The following is a 12,226-nucleotide window of genomic DNA, read 5'->3' as shown; positions in this document are numbered from 1 at the left end:
TCTTTTGATTAAGAATACTTATTTTTGGAATGGCAGAGGTGACAGAAGGAGAAGGAGAAGGAGAAGGAGAAGAAGAAGGAGAAGAAGAAGAAATTGGGTGTGAGACATGTTGGGAAGGTCTAGAGGGAGTTGGCTGGGCTGGCTGAGCATAGTGGATGGTAGATAGGATCAAAATACATTGTATATATTTGAAATTCTCAAATAATGAATAAAAATGTCTTAAATTTTTTGAAAAATCCACTTTCCCATCTCAAAAAAAAATGATAATGTTCCTCTTCAAAGGCTCATGGCCATCTCATAATGCAAAATACATTCAGTCCAACTTCAAAAGTCTCCACAGTTTTATAATCTTAACACTTCAAAAGTTAATAGTTCAAATCTCTTCTGAGTCTCTTCTAAGATCGGGGAATCTCTTAAAACTATAAACTTCCATTAAAAACTTACATACTTTCAACATACAATGACACAGAGAAAGTGTTTCTGTTCCAAAAGAGAAGAATAGAAGGATAAAGAAAGTGCGGACCAAGGCAAGATTGAATCCTAGCATGTCCAATATCTAGAGTTCATGGTGGCACCATCTGTACTGCCATGGGATTGAGCAGTCCCCAGCTGTTTCCTGTTATACATGTGCTCGCTCTCACTCTCTCTCACCACTGAATGAATGCAACTTTTCTAAAAAAAAAAAAAAAAGAAAAAGAAAAAGAAAAGAAAAGAAAGACCCCACATTCTCCAATGTCTTGAACTTACACTTCACCTTCACAGCTCCATACATAGTACCCTCAGACTCTTCATGTAGGGAAACTGACACAACTACAAATTGTGTTAGCAATTTTCTGGAATCTTGGTGCAAGCTCCCAAGACACACTCACTTTTGCATCGCACATGCTTGCAATAATGGCTCCATATGAATGATTCAAGATCTCCTGCCAACTCAAATGTAACCTGGACTTCTTGGATCACCTACAGTGGCTACTTTGTGCCTTTGTGACTAAATTAGAGAAAATGCTTCCTAGGCAGCCCTCTTCAAGCAAGGCATCCCATTTGAACAGGGGTGCCTAGGAGGCTCTCTATATTCAAGCATTCACTTTTCAAATGAAAGGCTTTCAGATGAGTTTTTAATGTGGTACCTTGGAGCTCTCACAGGGTCAGGTCTTGCCCTCACAACACCTTTCCTCTTGTACCACCCACAGCCCAAGGTCTCTCCTTTATGTAATCAATCTCTGTAGTAACTGTATCCAAGTTGTCCACACCAACCCTGCCCTCAACTTAAACTGGGTTCAAGCTTCTTTCCTTGTCAAACTGTATATTTTTTCATGCCTTTCTGATCTATTCTTTTTTTTTCCATCAAAAAATTTAAGTTAATACAGTGAGAAGTAATCATGCCACAGCCTCAATGTTACACTCTATTAAAACTTCCTCTGCCAGGGGACTATGGAACATCTCTCAAAATGTCCTGTAACTGTGGTGAGTCACTTGTCCTCCTGTTCAGGGAAGCCATGGAGACCCCACCAGATGGACTTGAATCAGTGTCCAGCCTACAAAGAGGAGGGTCAACTCAGAGGAAACATCTCATTCATGCTTCCAAGTGAAGCAAGACATGGTTGAGAAGGACCTTTGACTTATCTACACATAGGTGGAACTGGTAAAAGAAAGGAGCCAGGAACTCCTCCCAAGCCCATGTGAGCCCTGAGGAACAGATCCTCAAATGACCTTAAATGCAAAAATAAATTGATTTATTTGGGCCAACTGTATGGGCTTAAACACCCAAAGGGAAAGTATAACCAAAGAGTTCAAGGGATTACATGTCCCAGACATTAGGCTTAAGTCTATCTAAAAAGTTATTTAGACAATTACTTCTCATTGATTATTTTGTTTCTAACCAGAAAATGCTGCTCAGATGTAAGGCTTCAAATCTTGGTCTCCAATATTGTAGTGTCCACCTGTAGCTAAGGGAGGCAACCAGCTATTGTTCTAAAATGATGAATAAATTTGTTTTCTCCCCTAATATAGAAGCCTTTGAGAGGGAACTGACACTGATTCTAACCACTCCAACAGCTATCAAAATACCTGAAAACAAATCCTGAATCCATCATTCTAGAGTCCAGCCTTGGAAGACAAAAGAAAAATGAGGAGGAACCCAATAGAAGGATGCTTTTGGAAGCCCTTGTCAAGAAATTCCAATGCACTCTCATATGAACATTTGAAAATTGCCATGTTCTGACTTTTTTCTAATTCCCTGTCTAGGACTTATAATGCTAATTACTCTTGACTTTACTTCTCCTTCACATCTCCTAGTCACAATTCAAGGACTTTCTTTTCCCCTTAGAGATAAGAGTTATGCAATAGACCCACTGAAGGGGTATTCCAATTGCCTCACCCTGAATCCCTGTTCAGCATGGAAGAAGCCAAAGCGGTCTGCATCCCTATTCCCTACTGGCAATTTGGGTAACCTCTTCAGAGGATGGTGCGATAAAAATAGGAGGTAGGAATTGGCTAGGCAATTAGGGTAAAAAGACCCCAAAGTAAAGTAGCCAGTTTCTTGGCTAAAAGTCAAAATGTCCTTGGGCCTCTTAGCAATATACTCTGTTCCAAAGGCAAAAAATGTCGAAAGTGTTTGGGAGCTTGTCTCTAATCCTTAAAAGATTTTAGGGTTACCTTTTCAGAGTGGGGAATGTTAAAGTAGCTAAAATTCCCATAAAAATAAATAAATAAATCCAAAAAAAGAAGAAAGAGTACAGGAAGTTATCAGAAAAAGTGATGGGAAGATACAGGAAGAGTTGGAGTGGAGAAGTGGGCATGGATTTGATCAAAACATCTTATATGCATGTATGAAATTCTCAATAAATTATTTATTTAAATAAAAAAATGAATTCTGAAAAAAAAAACTTCTTCTGCCAAACAAATTAGCCAATTTCTTTTAAATTCAGCTTTACTCAAGTTTTTAGGACACAGGAAGAATTCAACTAGATCTTTATAAGAATATGGCCTCTAGCGCCCCCTTCCCAACAGAGTACTTCCTTTCTGAAACATGAGCCTGGCCTTTACTGTCCATACATCCTTTTTTATTTGTGTATGTATTTATTTATGTGTACGAGTGGTTTTTAATATTTTATTGACTTTATATGCATTTCATATAATAGATCTTAATCAAATTTAGACCTTCTCCCCATCCCCCCTTACTGGATTTCATGCATTCTGTCATATATGTTAAGTCCTTTCCAGGCAAGCATTTATACCCAGATGTCCTTCAGTGCAAGTTAATCCACTGGAGTCTAGTCAGCCTATCTAGAATCTCTCTCTTAAAGATCTACTCTCCCTCACCCAATAGTAATTGGTTGTCAATAGTTCCTAGCTATGGTTGGGACCTGTTGCCCATTTCTCTTGTTCTATGCTAGGATTTTCTATGCATGTCTGAGTTGGCATGGGTATGTGTATGCTATCATCATTGTTGCAAGTTCGTATTAGCAAGTTTCCAGTGGCCTGAAAGCCTCTGTTTCCTTATGTTCATACACCAACCCTGGCTCTTACAATCTTTCCACCTGTCCTCTGCAAAGGTCCCTGAGTGTAAGTGGGTGAGATTTAATATAGAAGTCCCATTCAGGGACATGCACTCTGCAGTCTCTTATTCTCTAAAACTTAGCCAGTTGTGCCCTTCTATGTGCATTGTACTCTGCTGTATGAGAAATCTTCACTGGTGAGAGTTAAGGGATGTATTAGTATTGTCTCTACCCCATGTTTCATTATGTTCCATGAGCCTTAGGTGTAAAAGTTCCACTACAGATATGTCATTTAGGGCTAGGCATCTCTCATCGATACCATCTCTGTGTGTGACCAATTGTGGAACTCTGTAATATCTTCCAACTGTTTTGATGAGTAGTATATGGTATACTTGTCTGAAAGTATAAGGATCCATATTTAGCATGCAGTAAGAAATTTCATTTTTCTAGAGATATGACAGAGATAGGGATTTCTCTAGGGTCTATGACCTCTCCAGCCATGTGTATTTGATTAAATTTACAGTGCCACCCATGAGTTCCCTCCCATTGAGAGGACTTTAAGTCCAATTAGATAGCTATTGTTTACCCCCAAATAAAAGTGATACTATTGCATCAACAGAGGTAGTTTGCTGTGCCAGTTGTTGTGGTTATTAGGCTTTAGAGTTGGGTTGGACCATTGATTGTTTTTCTCCTTTAGCTGCTTGCATAGTATCTTCTAGAACTATGAGACCTAGTTTTCAGAGAGAAGGCTTCCAGGTCAGTTCCAGCTCCATTGCTCCAAGTCCCATGTCAAAAGTATGTCCTGTCTTCAGCAATAGGGTACTACCTTCAGTTCTAGGAGGTAATCAAGGGTGGTGGCAATAACCAGTGTCATTTTGAGAGTTTCTTGGACTACCCTTGACCAACTGCTCAAAGGGAGGTTTCTCCTGACACTGTGTTCCTTGTTATATAGCCTTCAGGTATACACATGCCCTCATGTTCAGATATTGTATCTGTGTATTTTTTTGCGGGGGGTGAGCTAATACATTTTCCTCTGTCTTTTTATGCCACCTAAGGTTTATTTATCTCTCCTTTCTCCCTGTCTAACCACCCTCCTCCCTCACCAGTTTAAGTACCCTCATTTTCCCCTTGATAATACCTGTCTCCTATTACCTCCCTCTAGTGAGTTCCTTCTTCTCCTTTACCCCCATGGTTCCTTGAATGTCCTCTCCTTCTCCATTTCCAGTTGGATACCCCCATTTTCCTCATTTCCCCCTTGGTAACATCTGTTTCCTACTATCCCCCTCTTTCATGCTCTTTCTCTTTACTTCCGTGCTTCCTTTCTATTTTCCTGGCTCCTATTGTTACATCAGGATATATACTCACATGCCTGCATGTATATAAGTGCATCTGTGTCATGAAATGCCGTGGAGACCAGAAGAGGACCTCGGATTCCCTGGAACTGAAGATGTGGATGGTTGTTAACCACCATATGTGTCCTGGGAACTAAACTCAGGTCATCTGAAAGAACAGCCAGTGCTCTTAACTGATGACTGATTCTCCAACTGTCCACATTTCTATAAGTAAGACAGATAAAAATTTAGGAAATCCTACCTTCGGGAGAAGGCCACAGCCCTCATAAGCCTCAACTCAAGTCTCAGATATAGATGAAACAGTGATTCTTCTGAGGGATAATTTCAGCCCTCCAAAGGCCCTGAGTGAAGGAAGGCCAGAAAGCAGCTGAGGAGAGCAGTGTGCTGGACACTGGCAAACCAGAGTACAGGTAGCAGGAAGCTACCTGGGGCTAGGATGTACATAAGAGATAGCCCTGCCCTCGGTGGCAGGGACTAGATCTCATCAACAGAAAATGACCCTTCATTTTTAAAGATCTGAGTGTGAGACTGAAAGATCACACTCTGGAGCCACCCGTGCATGTCATTCACTGCTAAGGAGTCTAAGAATTCTGAGATTCTGGGGGATACGTATGATATTCATAACTGCATCCCTCTAGCAGAGTGTTTAATACTCAAGAAATATTGAGAGTACAAAGACAGGTCATCTGCCTGCATTGATCTCAGTGCTGTGGCTGTTTTCCTAACTCCCAATGCATTTAGGAGACAACCCCAGCTAAAATATTAACCACCCAAGGGGTTAGGATCTAGAGTTTAGAAAGGTGAGACGATCTACCCACCCATGCCCTGCAGAGCTGAGGGAAGTTAGCAGAGCCACCTACTATGCAAAGAATTCAGAGAAGGGAAGTTACTACATTTTTAATGCACTTCTTCCCATTTTGGAGCATAAATCGGTTTTCTTTTCTTGGTTTCTCTTTTTTTTTTCCTTTTTTTCATGTCTCTCTTTTCTTCACTTAGTAGTATTTTTATTCGAGTTCTTTTCTTCCCCTTTATACATTTGTTTAGTTTTGTTTTTGAACTTTTTCAATTATTGAGAAATATTTCGGAGATTTTATTTTTCCTTGTTTAATCTTTTCTAATCCAGTCCTCTTTTCTCCCTGACAGCATTCTTCCCTACCACCTCTTTATTCATCCTCCTTTTAATGGCGATAGCCCTGCTTCTCTTCTATCTCTCTGCTTCTCTGTCTCACTCCTTTACTATGTCCTGTGGGAATAACTTTTCTAGGAACACCTCCTATCTTACCTAACCTTGTAATCAAAGTTAATCTTATGTTTTGAGATCATTTAACACTATCTGTTCAGTTTTCCTTCCTACTGTGTAATCAGCTTACTGAATTTAGCTAGCCTCTAGGAAAGCAATGTAAACAATCTTAGTAGGGTTTGAGCTCCTCTTGCAATTAACTTTGACAAACACAGTTAAACTCTTAGCTTTAATATTAAATTATGCTTCCTATTTCTTCCCCATGACCTTTTTGTGGCCCTAACCCAGAATACTGTGTATGTGTGTTGTGATGGTATCATTGCTGGAAGCATATTGAGAGCTATGGATATCCACAGTTAATGCTATAAAACACTGGACTTAGGTTGATAGCCTCTGTTCATGGTTTTATATGCTGCTCTGGGTCAATAGGGGTCAGACAAGGCAAGTTCTTCCCTGATAAAATTTCATTTCTTTCCCATATCAAGCTAGATGTAGTCTTTAAATAAATAAAAAGGATAGCCCTTTATTGGAGGGACAATTCCAAAAGAAATCAGAAAGGAACAGTTCTGAGAACAGATCAGGCTCACTCTTGGTTTAAACAACTCTGGGATTTTAGTCTTTCTCAATCAGGCACTGCCACGTTGTGGTATCTGCCACAATTTTCAAAGTAACACTAAATAATTTTTCACTTCGTAGTGTAACCACATTTGCTTAGACATTTTCAGTCATGGTCCTTGATGATGCTTGAGTGAGCTGTAATTCATTTTAAGTGTGTTTCAGTATTTTGTATGGTTTGATGCTATTGCTGATACAGAAGTTTGTTGTCTCATCCCTGAGTAGTCCTGTGGTGTGACCTTTCAAGAATAAGTTTCAAAATAAGTGGTCCCCAAAATACAGAAGAGATGTCCAAAACAAAATGTGTGCAAGTAACAACAAAGAAATGCAAGAAGCAATTAAAAAATAAGGCAGCATTCCTTCAAAAGATAATGGTTCCCCAAGTACTGTTCTAGTCTGCTTTCTACTTCTGTGATAAAACACTCTGACCAAAACCAACTCATGGATGAAAGGGTTTATTTGACTTACAGCTCACAAGTCCATCATCAAAGGAAACCAACACAGGAACTGAAGTGCAGATCACAGAGGAATGCTGCTTACTGGCTTTCCCCGCTCTCTCTCTCTCTCTCTCTCTCTCTCTCTCTCTCTCTCTCTCTCTCTCCCCTTTGGTCTTTTTGAGACAGGTTCTCCCTGTGGCCCCAGCTGGCCTGAAACTCATTATGTAGACCAGGCTGGCCTTTAACTCACAGAGATCCACCTGCCTCTGCCTCCCGAGTGCTGGGATTAAAGGTGTGCACCACCACGCCCAGCTTTCAGCTACTTCTCTTAGACAATTTGGGCCCACCTGCCCAGGGATGAGAACACCAACAGTGGGTGGGACTTTCCTATATCAGCCAACAGTTAAGAAAATGTGCCATCAACAGGCCCACAGACCAATCTGATGGAGACCATTTCTCAAATGAGGTTTCCTCTTCCCAGGTGTGCCAACAGTTGAAGTTACGAAATAGGTAAAATAGTAGATTAAGATTTCAAGGGGCTGGAGAGATGGCTCAATGGTTTAGGACACAGGCTGCTCTTGCAGAGGACCCAGGTTTGATTCCCAGCATCCACATGGTGGCTAATAACTCCAGTTCCAGGGGATACGTTGCCCTTTTCTGACCTCCACAGACATTGCACTACATGGGTGCACTGACATACATACAGGCAATACACTCAAACACACAAAAAATAAAAATAAAGCCATGTGTGGTGGTACATGCCTTTAACCCCAGCACTCAGGAGGCAGAGGCAGGTGAGTCTCTGTGAGTTCAAGACCAGCCTGGTCTACATAGTGAGTTCCAGGTCAGCTGGGGCTATGGGGAGACCCTGTCTCAAAAAGACCAAATAAATAAATAATAAAATTAATAATTAATTAATTTAAAATATTTCAAAAAGAAGGTAGCAAGATGACTCAGTGAGCCAAGGTGCTTGCTGATGACCTGATTATTGGGATAAGTCAGGAGTGCTTGGAATGTAGAGCATGGCCATGCTGGAGACCTCCCACTGAGGATGGCAGAGGCCAGGCCCGCTCCATTCTAAACACACTGTCTCTTACCCAACAGCCCCCAGGCAAAACTATTAGGTCTCTAATCCCTTAATCCTAACTGGGTCTCTTGTAGATCATGTGACTGGACAATAGGACAAAGGCCATGTAGCCTTAGAGGCCCTCTCCCTCCCCCTACCTGCCTGTGTGCCAGAAATCCAACCCCATCTCTTTGCGCAAAACCTCAAAAAGACCAAAAAAAAAAAAAAAAAAAAAAAAAAAAAAAAAAAAAATTTTAAAAAACCAAAAAATCCAAAGATTTTGCTCTCTCTTACCCACAGGCTTCTCTCTCAGGGGTAAGTCGATTGGGCCCTCTGTGCCTTGACTCCCCCAGCCTCACTCCCCCTCCCATCTCCCCCGCTGGTCTCTCCTCCTAGCCTGGGTCCTGTTCCATTCCTTGTCTTAGCGCCCCAGACACCTGGGGAACCACCGCTGCTTTTTCCTGACCCTTTGCATCCAGAGCAACTCACTTTCTTCTCAGGTCCCCAGGAGCACTGCTTCTGGGCCTGACCCCAGCCTCACCTCCCTCTGCTTCCCTGGGCCTGCAGAACCTACAGGTCTCTCTCTCTCTCTCTCTCTCTCTCTCTCTCTCTCTCTCTCTCTCTCTCGTAAGTAGATCTTGCTCTCCCTGTGTTGATTCCCCCAGCCTGACTCACCCTCCCATCTCCCCATCAGGTCTCTCTTCCTAGCCTGCCTGGGTCCTGTCCCATTCCTTGTCTTGGAGCCCCAGACACCTGGGGAACCACCACTGCTTCCTGATCCTGTGGATCCAGACCAACTCAGTTCCTTCTCAAGTCCCCAGGGGCACTCTGGGCCTGGCCCAGCCCTCACTTCCCTCTGCCTCCCTGGGTCTGCACAACCTGTCAGCCTCTTTCCTGGATGCCAGGCTGACCTTTCCTCTTCCTGGTCCTTTGCATCCAGGCCAACCCAGCTCCCTCAGTGCAGTCCCCAGGGGCCCTTGGGGCTGCCTCACACTCCCATCTTCCTTTGCATCTCTGTGTGGCACAGCCACAAGCTGCCCTAGACCAGCATCTTTCCTGGGCTTGGCTCCCAGGTCAGTCCAACCCCCAAATACCTGAGGCCAAAATCTATCCTGGATGGATCCAGACCTTAGGAGAAAGCCTGAGAGCATCTGATTCTCATCTGACTTGGGCCTCTGTGGGAACTCCTGAAGACAAAAGCAATCTGGCCACTCCAATATAAAATCAAAAGAGAGAACTGGAACCTTAGAGGAACCAGCTTTTCATGCCCAAAAAGTAAACTACAAAGAAACATTAAGTTCACAAAAAGAAGCAGACCTAAACTTGAAGGCTTGAGTCTCACACAAGAATCAGAAACTATAAAAGAAATTCACATCCCCACCTCCCTTTGCATCCCTGAGTGGCACAGCCACCAGCTTCCAGGGACCAGAAAGTTTCTTGGGCCCTGCTCCCAGGCCAGCCCAGCCCCCAAATTCCTGAGGCCAGCATCTTTTCCAGAGGGATCCAAACCTTAGGAGAAACCCTGAGAGCATCTGATCCTCATCCGACTTGGGCCTCTGTGGGAACTCCTGATTAGCAAGATGAAAACCATTCGACCACCCCAATATAAAAGTCAAAAGAGACAACCTGGAGCCTAGACCAACCAGCTTTTCATGCCCAACAAGTAAACCACAAAGGCACACAAAGTTTACAAAAAGAAGCAAGCAGAACTAAACTTGAAGGCCCGGGTATCACACAAGAGTCAGAAACTACAAAAGAAATTCACATGTCAAAATCACAGAGAAAAAATAATAACATGAAAAACCAAAAAAACATAGCCCCACCAAATACAAATGGTCCTCTATAAGGGTACAGTGAGAACCCCCTAGAGATAATGCAGGACATGGAACTAAAAGAACAATTATAAACATGATAAAAAGAATTCAGTGAATTTAAAAAACACATAAACAAATCAAAGAACTGAAAAAAGATAGAGACCAACTTCTGAAAGAATTCGGAAAAGAGTTAGAAATATTGAAGAATACTCAGGCCAAAATGAAGAAGGAAGTGAAATACTCAGTAAGCCAATTAGAAATGACAGGAGAAAGCCTCACCAATAAGATGAATGAAGTGGAAAACAGAGTATCAAGACTGGAAGTGAACGAACTAGACCACTCAAGCAAAGATTATGAAAAACTTAAGAAATCACAAGAATGGAATATGCAGGAATTGTGTGACACCACAAAAAGACCAAACTTATAAATCATGGGCATACAGGAAAGAGAAGAGTCCCAAAATAATGGCATGGACCAGATCTTCAACAGAATAGTAGAAGAAAATTTCCCAAAATCAAAGAAAGACATGCCCATACAAATACAAGAAGCATATAGGACACCAAACAGACAGGACCAGAAAAGAAACTCTCCTTGGTACATCATAGTAAAAACACTACACGACAAAACAAAGAGACAATACTGAAAGCTGCAAAGGACAAACAAGTCACATATAAAGGAAAACCCATTAGGATTACAGCTGACTTTTCAGTGCAAACTATGAAAGCCAGAAGAGCCTGGACCAAAGTATTCCCAGTTTTAAATGACCACAGATGCCAACCCAGATTACTATACCCAGCCAAAATGTCTATTATAGTCAAAGGGGAAAGGAAAATCTTTGATGACATAAATAGGATGAAAGAATTCATGTCCACCAAACCAGCCCTTCAGAGAGTTCTGGAAGCAATACAAAGAGCTGAAGAAAGGAATGACTGCACCCAAGGGGTTGTGGAAAGAAATTTAATGAAGGTATAAATGTGGAAAAGTACAGCTACATCACGAATGTAAATAGAAATAAAAATGACAGGATTTAATACTCATCTTTCATTAATAACTTTAAATATTAACAGACTGAACTCCCCAGTCAAAAGACACAGACTAGGTGAATGGGTTAAGAAACAAAACCCATCTTTTTGTTGTCTGCAAGAAACCCATCTCACTTTCAAGGACAGACACAATCTTAAAGTGAAAGGATGGAAAAAAATATACGAAGCAAATGGTACTAAGTAAAAAGCAGGTGTAGCAATTCTAATTTCTAACAAAATAGACTTTAAACTAAAATTAATCAGAAGAGATAAAGAGGGCCACTTCATTCTGATCAAAGGAACAATAAATCAAGAAGATATCACAATCATGAACATATATTCACCAAACTCTGGTGCACCCAACTTCATAAAAACAATACTACAGGACTTTAAGACCCAGATTAATCCCAACTCATTAATAGCAGGGGACTTCCATACCTCACTGTCTCTATTAGGTAGGTCAACAGGGCAGAGAGTTAACAGAGAAACATCTGAATCAAACAATACCATATGTCAAATGGACTTAACAGACATCTACCAAGTATTCCACCCAAGCACTAAAGGACATACTTTCTACTCAGCACCCCACGGAACCTTCTCCAAAACTGACCATATACTGGGGCACAAAACAAACCTCAACAAATACAAAAAGATTGAAATAATTCCAGGTATTCTATCAGACCACAATGTAATAAAGCTTACAGTCAACATAGGAAGAAGCCCTAGTGACCACATAAACACATGGAGATTAAACAACACACTCCTGAATGATGAATGGGTCAAAAGAGAAATTGAGAAAGAAATAAAAGTATTCCTGGAACTAAATGAAAAGGACAATACAACACAACAAAACCTCTGGGACACGCTGAAAGCCGTTCTTAGAGGGAAGTTTATAGCTCTAAGTGCCTACATCAAAAAATTAGAAAGAACACAAATAAATGACTTAACACTGCAACTCAACACACTTGAAAAGCAACAGCAAATGAAACCCAAACCCGGCAGACAAGAATAAATAACAAAAATCAGGGCAGAAATTAAGGAAATTGAAACAAAGAAAACAATACAAAGAGTCAACGAATCCAAGAGCAGCTTCTTTGAAAAGAAAAACAAGATTGACAGACTGCTAGCCCACTTAACCAAAAGAAAGAAAGAGCACCTCCAAATCAACAAAATCAGAGATGAA

General features: G+C 41.3%; 1 pseudogene; it reads right to left on the bottom strand.

Annotated features, from left to right (window-relative positions):
- Positions 1 to 772, bottom strand: part of LOC103732157 — a 13,460-nt pseudogene extending 12,688 nt beyond the window's left edge.
- Positions 773 to 12,226: the final 11,454 nt, after the last annotated feature.

This window comes from Nannospalax galili, unplaced genomic scaffold, assembly GCF_000622305.1.
Source record: "Nannospalax galili isolate Female #2095 unplaced genomic scaffold, S.galili_v1.0 scaffold195, whole genome shotgun sequence".
NCBI classification, from domain to species: Eukaryota; Metazoa; Chordata; class Mammalia; order Rodentia; family Spalacidae; genus Nannospalax; species Nannospalax galili.
Note: the sequence above shows the minus strand (reverse complement) of the source record. Positions and strands in the feature narration are given on the sequence as shown.